Source organism: Microtus ochrogaster, chromosome 6, assembly GCF_000317375.1.
Source record: "Microtus ochrogaster isolate Prairie Vole_2 chromosome 6, MicOch1.0, whole genome shotgun sequence".
Taxonomy (NCBI): Eukaryota; Metazoa; Chordata; class Mammalia; order Rodentia; family Cricetidae; genus Microtus; species Microtus ochrogaster.
Window position 1 is genome coordinate 22,492,540 of NC_022013.1, and position 8,531 is coordinate 22,501,070.

The following is an 8,531-nucleotide window of genomic DNA, read 5'->3' on the forward strand; positions in this document are numbered from 1 at the left end:
AGCAACCAACTACTTTCTGGTTTAATGCCACTCTACAGGAGGTAACTCGACAGTCTGATACTGTAAATTTGGCCAAGATCCAGTAGCTAGAGAGATCATAGGTCTAGAAGTGAATCTGCTTCTATGGGAATTTTGCTAAATGCACACAGTATCAAACTGCCCTGTAAATACTTATCATTAAACCAAGATATTAGTGCAACTCTTGGCCCTCATCAGAGAAGCTTCTTTTTTTTTTAAAGTTTTTTAAAATATTTATTTATTTATTTATTTATTTATTTATTATGTATACAATATTCTGTGTGTATGCCTACAGGCCAGAAGAGGGTACCAGACCCCATTACAGATGGTTGTGAGCCATTATGTGGTTGCTGGGAATTGAACTCAGGACCTTTGGAAGAGCAGGCAATGCTCTTAACCTCTGAGCCATCTCTCCAGCCCCCAGAAGCTTCTTTTTTTGCCACGCACAGCAGGTTATATATAGAGTCACAACTGGTCAAAGTGCTCAGTCATAAACGGGACATCTCTATAAGGTCACCTCCACCCGAGCGAGGCTCAGGGAGCATTGAGGAAGAGGAGGTGGAATGATGTAAGAGCCAGACATCTGGGATGACTGTACTCTTGAGCGTGATCTTTGCCTCTACACTCATGAATCCACAGTGGCCATGGTTGCCTGTGAAAAGATCAGTACAAGAGCTAGCAGCCAACATTCCAGTACGAATAGCAATAGAAATCCTGCCCCCAGCTGAAGAGCTCTTGGCTCCTGATGATTGCTTGGAGAAAGAGTCAGTTTTCTTTAGGAATGGGTCCCTGGTTGATGATGGTGCCCCAGTGGATGGCCTCACACCTGTACATGAGCAACACTAACTGGACTCAGGGTTATTTAACAAGCAACAAGACAAAGAGGACATCAAGTTGAAAGGGGCACATGGGGTATCTGGGAGGAGTTGGGTGGTGAGGGAAGGTGAATATGATTGAAATACACTGTGTGCATGTATGAAATTCTCAAAGATAAAATAATAAAATAAAATCACGTTGATATATTTTTAAAAATATACATATGAAACTGGGCATGGTGTTGAAAGTCCATAATCTCATCACTTGGGAGGTAGAAAACGCGGGATCAGGAGTTCAAAGTCAACCTTAGCATGGACTTCATGAAATTTTGTTTCCAAAAACAAAGCAAATTTCTATGAACCGGCTTGGTTGCTTGCCCTTATCATCCTAGCACTGAAGATGCAGAGACAGAATTGTTGAGAGTTCAAGGTGTGAGCTACAGAAGCCCTGTCTCAAAAAGCCTAAGTAAATAACAGGCACACTCATTTGTTTGGTGGGTAGGGAAGACCTGGTCTCAGTGTGCAGCCCGGCTAGCCTGGAGCTCTTAACCGCCTCAGCCTTTAGAACTCGAACATATTGAGACCCATATTGCAAACCTGTGAATTCGGCAGTGACTTTTGCACCCCTTCTTTAGTAGTTACAACTTTAAGACTCGGTTCTCTCAGTCACCTTACAGACGATTAACTGGCAGTTCAATTTTTTTTTTGGACAGGGTTTCTTTGTGTGGCCTTGGCTGTTCCGGAACTCAGAGATTCACCTGCTTGTGCCTTCTGAGTGCTAAGATTAATGGCCTGCGCCACCTCCGCCAGGCCTTATTTATATTCGTTAACGAAAGTCACTTAGGCCAGGCAAGGTGGTGCACATTTGTAATCCTGGCACTCAGGAGGTAGAGGGCGGCGAATCTTGTGTGTGTAAACCGGCAAGAGTTACGTGTTGAAACGCTCTCTCAGCAAAAATAAAAATAAATAAAGTCACTTGAAGTCCTGGAACTAGCACAGTTGGTAAACCGGAAAGCTTTTCCCACAGCACCAGAGAGGCTGTTTGTCAATGATAATGATCAAGGGGTGGTGGAGGCTCCGCGGAGGGCGTCGCCCTCACACGTCAATTCCGCTGTCACCCACCGAGCTCTCCGCAAGCTGCGACCCCTGACGTCCCAGGCCCGACTTTGGGCTTGCGGGGAAGGACGAATGTCCCGCCGAGCTGGAGGCCCCAGAGCGAGGGCACCGGACGGCCTAATAGGGTACAAACGCGAGCCCAGGGCCAGAAACAAAACACGGGCTTTGGGGCTCGGCCCCTCCCCCGGAAGTGACGCGAGGCGACGGCGTCGAGGAAGGGCCCCGGCAGTGCCGGGGGGGTTTGAGAGTGGCGGCAGCCGCGGAGTGACTGGGGAGCCGGGCCGTAGAGCGCGGGTCTGGCGAGTGGCAGCCCAACTAGCAACATCGCCGCCCCAGCCGCGTGTGCGGGGGCGGAGGGCGGGGCTCGAGACCTGGGGCGGCTGGAGATGCGGGCGGCTGCAGGCACGCGGCTGGCTCGGCTCGGCCGCCGCTGCCTTCTCGGGCCCCGGCGCGGGGGTCGCCGCGGTTGCCGCGCCGTCCTTGAGTTCCTAGCGTGAGGAGCGGTCGGAGTCTAGACCGCGTTCGAGGCCGTGGAGGATTCCCGCGCGCACGGCCTGGTGAGCGGCACACCCACGCCCCGCTGGGGTCTCGCACCACCGCCCCTCAGCCCGGTTCTGCGCGGGCCGGGCGGGGGCTGCGGGCGCGGCAGGAAATGCGCCCGGCGGCGGCCGTGGCGGTGGGGGCGGGACCGGACGGCGGAGAAGGCGGGGCTTGGCTGTTGCGGGTGGGGCCTGGTGGCGCGCTCGCCTTGGGAGCTGCTCCGCGGCGCTCAGGTGCTCGCCGGAGCGCCCCCTCCGCCCTTCCCGCACCACGGTGGGTTGTGAGAAGTCCCTTAGGCGGAAGGCAGCGGTTTTTGTTGCTTGGGTGGGGTGGTGGGGAACAGTTTTAACTTGTTGCAGTGGCAGGAAGTTGGAAAGTGAAAGTACTTTCTTGGCTCGCCCACGGGCCGGAGGTTTACGTCTCCCCGCACTTTGATCTCGGGATGTGCGGCCTCACGCCGCGTTCTTTCCTTCCCCAAGCCAGCTGTCTATCCGGCCACGGCTTTTTCTTTCTTTCCTTTTCAGCAACCCTCCTCTCTTACTGTACAGCTGTAGCAAGCCTTTCCTCCGAACAGCATTGGAAACATCTTTTGGGCGAGGAATCTTAACAGGCATCCGCAGGAAATAAGGGGAATTTCTTGGGTGAAGTCAGAAGACACAGTTGGCTTTTTTTCTCGAGCTGTTGCAATTTGAAGGTTAGGTCATTTTAAGTAAGATTCCTTCAGCAGAACGGCTGCCTGTGTGTCGTTCTAGGGTCAGATTTCTTTTCCTTTCTCTCCGCGCACAGAACTTGAAGCTTCTGTATTCCCAGCTGGCGGTGGTATTTTCGTTAAAACAGTATGGTTCAACTTTCCCCCATAGGAACTCTTTGTTCCTTGATCCTTGGTTTTATTTAAAAGTGGGAACTGCTTATGTGGAGTTCATTATATTTTTTGGGAAATACTCTAAGTTTTGGGATACCATTATATATTTGAGTCTGGGAATGTCCTGAGTGATACTCAGTCACCAGCCCCCCCCCAAAAGGGGGGAAATATACATTTAATATCTTCTCCGTAGGATCCTGTGATTCTCACTCATCTTTGTGCTTTCTCTCCCTCCCTTTCTTCTTGTGTTGGGTACCCAAACCCCAGTCTGTAGCAGGTGTTCATCAGCTGATCTGCACCCCAGGGTCGCCTGTTCTTTTTCCTTGCACTCCTTGGTGAAGGTAGCAGCAGCTTTCCTTGCCTATGTGCGGTGCTAACCATCTAACCCTTGTTCTCAAGAATGCTAGACAAGCGCTCCATTGCTGGGCTGCTTTCTGGCCCCCCTCCAGCCCCCCTCCAGCCCTTTCTTTCCGTGTAGCTTAGAGCTTGGTCTTTGAGTGTTAAACCTTCTCTAGCATTTAACCTGTCAACGATCAGATTCCTTCGGTTGGATCCATTTAAGTCTGCCTTTGTTATATTTCTAAAAAACCTTTGGCCGGGCTCTGGGGGCGCATGCCTTTATTGGTAGATCTCTGAGAGTTCAAGGCCAGCCTGATCTACAAAGTGAGTTCCAGGACAGCCGGGGCTGTTTTACAGAGGAGCCTTGTCTCGAAAAACAACAACAACGGCAAACAACCTTTAAAGCATCAACTGTTGTTAATTAGACTCTGTCTTTGTTCATGTATTGTGTATGTTTCTGTTCCTGTCTGTCAATATGTCATACATACAGCCCTCCATGCTTCCTTCATGGTCAGGAGAGCCAGGATTATAGTCATGCACCTGGCCTGTTTCACCTGGAGACAGAATCTCATGTAGCCCTAGCTGGCCTGGAACTTGCTGTATAGACTGTGCTAGCTAAGAACTCACAGAGGTCCAACTGCCTTTGCCTCAGAGTGCTGGGATTAAAGGTGTATGTTGGCATGCCAAGCCCAGTTTCCTATTACAGTTGAGGAAATCATTGAAGTTCATAATTAATATCATACTTGTAGGAACTAAAGTGAAGAATTTCTACTGTGTAGTTAGGAGTTCATTAAAAGAAGAACTTGACACAGAAATTGAATTATAGGTTGAGAATTGTAGCTCAGTAGTCGAGCCCATGTTTCCTGTGTGAAACCTTGGGTTTGATCCCCAGCACTACACATTTTTGGTGTTGTGTTTTTACTGTCTTGAGGCATGGTCTCATACAGGTCAGGGTGGCCTTGATCTCTTGAGTCTCTGCTTCCCAAATGCTGAGGCATACAAGTTTATTGTAATAGATCAGCTGTCCTGGAACATGTTGGCCGTGAACTCACAGAGATCTACCTGCCTCTGCCTCCTGAGTGCTGGAATTAAAGGCATGCACCACCAGGCAAGGCTCCTACAGACATTCTTGATGTGATGGTAATGTCTGAAATATGTTTTTCCTTTAGGCTCCTATTTATTGGAGTAGTTTTAATTGGCTGGACTAGAATATAATTGCCCAAATTGGGAAACTACTAATAAAAAGAACAAGATTAGATATAAGAATTGTTATAAGAATAGACATCAAAATAAAAAAAAAAATAAAGGTCTGTTTGGGAAACTCAAAACAATGGCGGATCATGCCCTCCCCTGCCACTCTTAATGGATAATGACTATTTCAACTCTTGCTCAAGTGAAGCTGTGGGGACCGTGTCTAGTGGGCTGGTTACTTAGCATGAAAGGAGCTCGTTGTGGGTTGGTATTGTAGTCTCTGGTGTTTAATGCTGGCAAGGCTGTGGCTGGATGGAGAAGCAGCTTTTCTCAGGCCTGGAGGAGTGCGTGACTGATGCAGGAGCTTGGGATTCCTGTCTCACTTCATCAGATCTGACTGTGGGAGGCATCTCTCTTCTATTTTACTGTCTCTACTTTTGGATCGCAGTGCCTGCACAGACAGCATCAAAACTGGTAGCTAAGGATGAAAGGAAGGCGCTTTCGTGCTAGAGAGCAGTTCTAAAAACCCAGACATTTTCCTGGCTGCTGCTCACTCATCCATCCTCTGAGTCATGTATTGTTTGGCTTGGTCTTCTCATGCCCAGATTTTGTAATGTTAGTTACGTTAGGTTTGTTTGTTTTAAACATCTTCATTGAGAGTGGCATCACCTGCTGAGAGCATTTAGTTGAGTGCTTTTTAATCCACACAACGGAATCTCTACAATATTGGCTGAGAACATTTTCAGCCACCCAAAAGCCTGTGCTCATCAGCTTTCATTCTCCAATTTTCTTCCCACTGCTCCTTTTACTTGATGCTTTTCCATCTCCCTCAGCTGGCTCAGCCACATTGATCTCCCTTTGGTCTGTGGAATGGTCTGATCTGAACATTTCATATCACTGGAGCCACTCACTGGCCCTCTGTGGCTGGTGCTTTTCACTTCTGTCATGTTTTTAAGGTTCGTCTGTGCTGTGTCAGTACTTGGTTTCTTCCTTCCTTCTTTCCTTTCCTTTCCTTCCCTTTCCTTTTTTTTTTTTTAAAAGTATGTTTTGTGTGTGTGTGTATGTGTGTGTGTACTACTATGAGGAACCAGTTCCTTTCTTCCACTGTGCGTTCTTCACAACAAACTCGGGTTGTCAGATGTGGTTGTTCAAATGTAACTGCCCCTATAATCTCATAGGGAGTAGCACTATTAGGAGGTGTGGTTTTGTTGGAGTGGTATGGCCTTGTTGGAGGAAGTGTGTCATTGTGGGGGCGGGCTTTGAGGTTTCCTATGCTTGGGATACTGCTCAGTGAGTCAGTCAACTTCCTGCTACCTGCAAGGTGTAGGCCTTTCAGCTACCAGCTCCACATCTGCCTGCACACCACCATACTCCCTGTTCTGATGATAATGGGCCAAACTGAAACTGTAAGCAAGCTACCTAATGAAATGTTTCCTTCATAAGAGTTGCTGTGGTCATAGTGTCTCTTCACAGCAATAGAAACCCTAAGGCATCATGTTTGTACAGCAAGTGCTTTTATCCAGAGTCATTTATTTAACTTAATATTGTTTTTATCTTTGTGTGTGAGTTCATGTTTTGTGTGTGTCGTGTGTATGTGTGTAACATAATGTACCAGGACAGCCTCCAGTGTTAGCTGTCCCCTTCCATATGAGACAGTATGAGACAATGTCTCGTTGTTCTGCCACCATGTATTCCAGCCAACTGCCCTGAGCTTGTAGGGATTCTCTTGTCTACTCACATTTCCCTGGACACTGGGGTTACAGATGTTCATTGCTGCTTTATGTAGATTCTGGGAATTTGAACTCAGCCCTCATGCTTGTACAGCAAGTACTTTAATAACTGAGCCATCTTTCCGCCCCTCTTGATTCGTTTAAAAAAAAAAATATATATATATATGTTTAATTTAGCAGTTTCTACAATCCAGTGTCCCACAGCAGCTATTGTTTTTGTACATTACCATTTAAAAAATTGAAAGTCAACAAAGCACCATACAGGATCCAGACATATTGTATTTCCCATCTTTACATGGCTATGTTTTTATATTACTTTACTCTCTTTAAAGACTTTATTTTGCTATTTATAAACTACTTTTTTTCAATGACAGTCTATATGCATTTTCTTCAGCAACTAAAGCACATTTTTTAAACATACTGTACTTTTTTTTTTTTTTTGAGACAGGGTTTCTCTGTAGCTTTGGAACCTGTCTTGGAACTAGCTCTTGAAGACCAGGCTGGCCTCGAACTCACAGAGATCCGCCTGCCTCTGCCTCCCGAGTGTTAGTATTAAAGGCGTGCGCCACCACCGCCTGGCTCATACTGTACCTTTTTAGAGGTTTTTCTGCATCCGGACCTGGCTTTACTAAACATCTGTAGTGCTTTCTGACCATGTGAGACAAATCTTTTCCTTTTAATTGTTTTTATTGAGCTATATATTTTTCTCCACTCCCCTCTCTTCCTCCCCCCTACTCTTCTACCCTCTCCCATAATCCCCACACTTCCAATTTACTCAGGAGATCTTGTCTTTTTCTACTTCCCATATAGATTAGATCCTTGCATGTCTCTGTTAGGGTCCTCTTTGTTTATTTTCTCTGGGATTGTGAATTGTACGCTGGTTTTCCTTTGCTTTATGTCTAAAAGCTACTTATGAGTGAGAACGTAGGATATTAGTCTTTCTGGGTCTGTGTTACCTCACTCAATATGATGTTTTCTGGATCCATCCATTTGCCTGCAAATTTCAAGATTCCACCCCCCACCCCCTGCTGTGTAAATGTACCACATTTTCTTTATCCATTCTTCGGTCAAGGGGTGTTTAGGTTGTTTCCAGGTTCTGGCTATGACAAACAATGCTGCTATGAACATAGTTGAGCACACGTCCTTGTAGTACATTTGAGCATCCTTTGGATATATACCCAAAAGTGGTATTGCTGGATCTTGAGGAAGGTTGTTTCCTAATTTTCTGAGAAATCGCCACATTGACATCCAAAGGGCCTGTACCAGCTTGCATTCCCACCAGCAATAGAGAAGTGTTCTCTTTACCCCCACATCCTCTCCAGCATAAGTTGTCATCAGTGTTTTTGATCTTGGCCATTCTTACAGGTGTATGAAATCTCAAAGTTGTTTTGATTTGCATTTCTCTGATGGCTAAGGATGTTGAGCATTTCCTTAAGTCTCTTTCAGCCATTTTAGAGTCCCCTGTTGAGAGTTCTCTATTTAGGTCTGTACCCCATTTTTTTTATTGGATTATTTGTTCTTTTGATAACCAATTTCTTGAGTTCTTTGTATATTTTGGAGATCAGCCCTCCAAAAATGTGGGGTTGTTGAAAATTTTTTTCCCATTCTGTAGGTTGCCATTTTATCTTGTTGACCGTGTCCTTTGCTTTAAATTAAGCTTCTCAGTTTCAAGAGGTCCATTTATTGTTTCTCTCAGTGACTGTGCTACTGGATTATATTTAGGAATTAGTGTCCTGTGCCAATGCTTTCAAGTGTACTTCCCACTTTCTCTTCTTTGAGGTTTAATGTGGTTGGTTTTATGTTGAAGTCTTTGATCCGTTTGGACTTGAGTTTTGTGCATGATGATAGATATGGGTCTATTTTCATCCTTCTACATGTTGATATCCAGTTACACCAGTACCATTTGTTGAATATGCTTTC

The 8,531-nt window shown here is 46.2% G+C and overlaps 1 protein-coding gene across 2 annotated transcripts in view; it reads left to right on the top strand.

Moving 5' to 3' along the window:
• Positions 1-2,189: 2,189 nt before the first annotated feature.
• Elk4 (ELK4, ETS transcription factor) overlaps positions 2,190-8,531 on the top strand; it is a 20,083-nt gene continuing 13,741 nt past the window's right edge. Inside the window, exon 1 of one of the 2 annotated variants that reach the window (XM_005348334.3) lies at positions 2,190-2,506. The gene's annotated coding sequence lies outside the window, so the exon portion shown is untranslated. Of the gene's footprint in view, positions 2,507-2,698; positions 2,763-8,531 lie in introns of those variants that run through there. The other variant, XM_026779631.1, reaches the window with a different exon arrangement.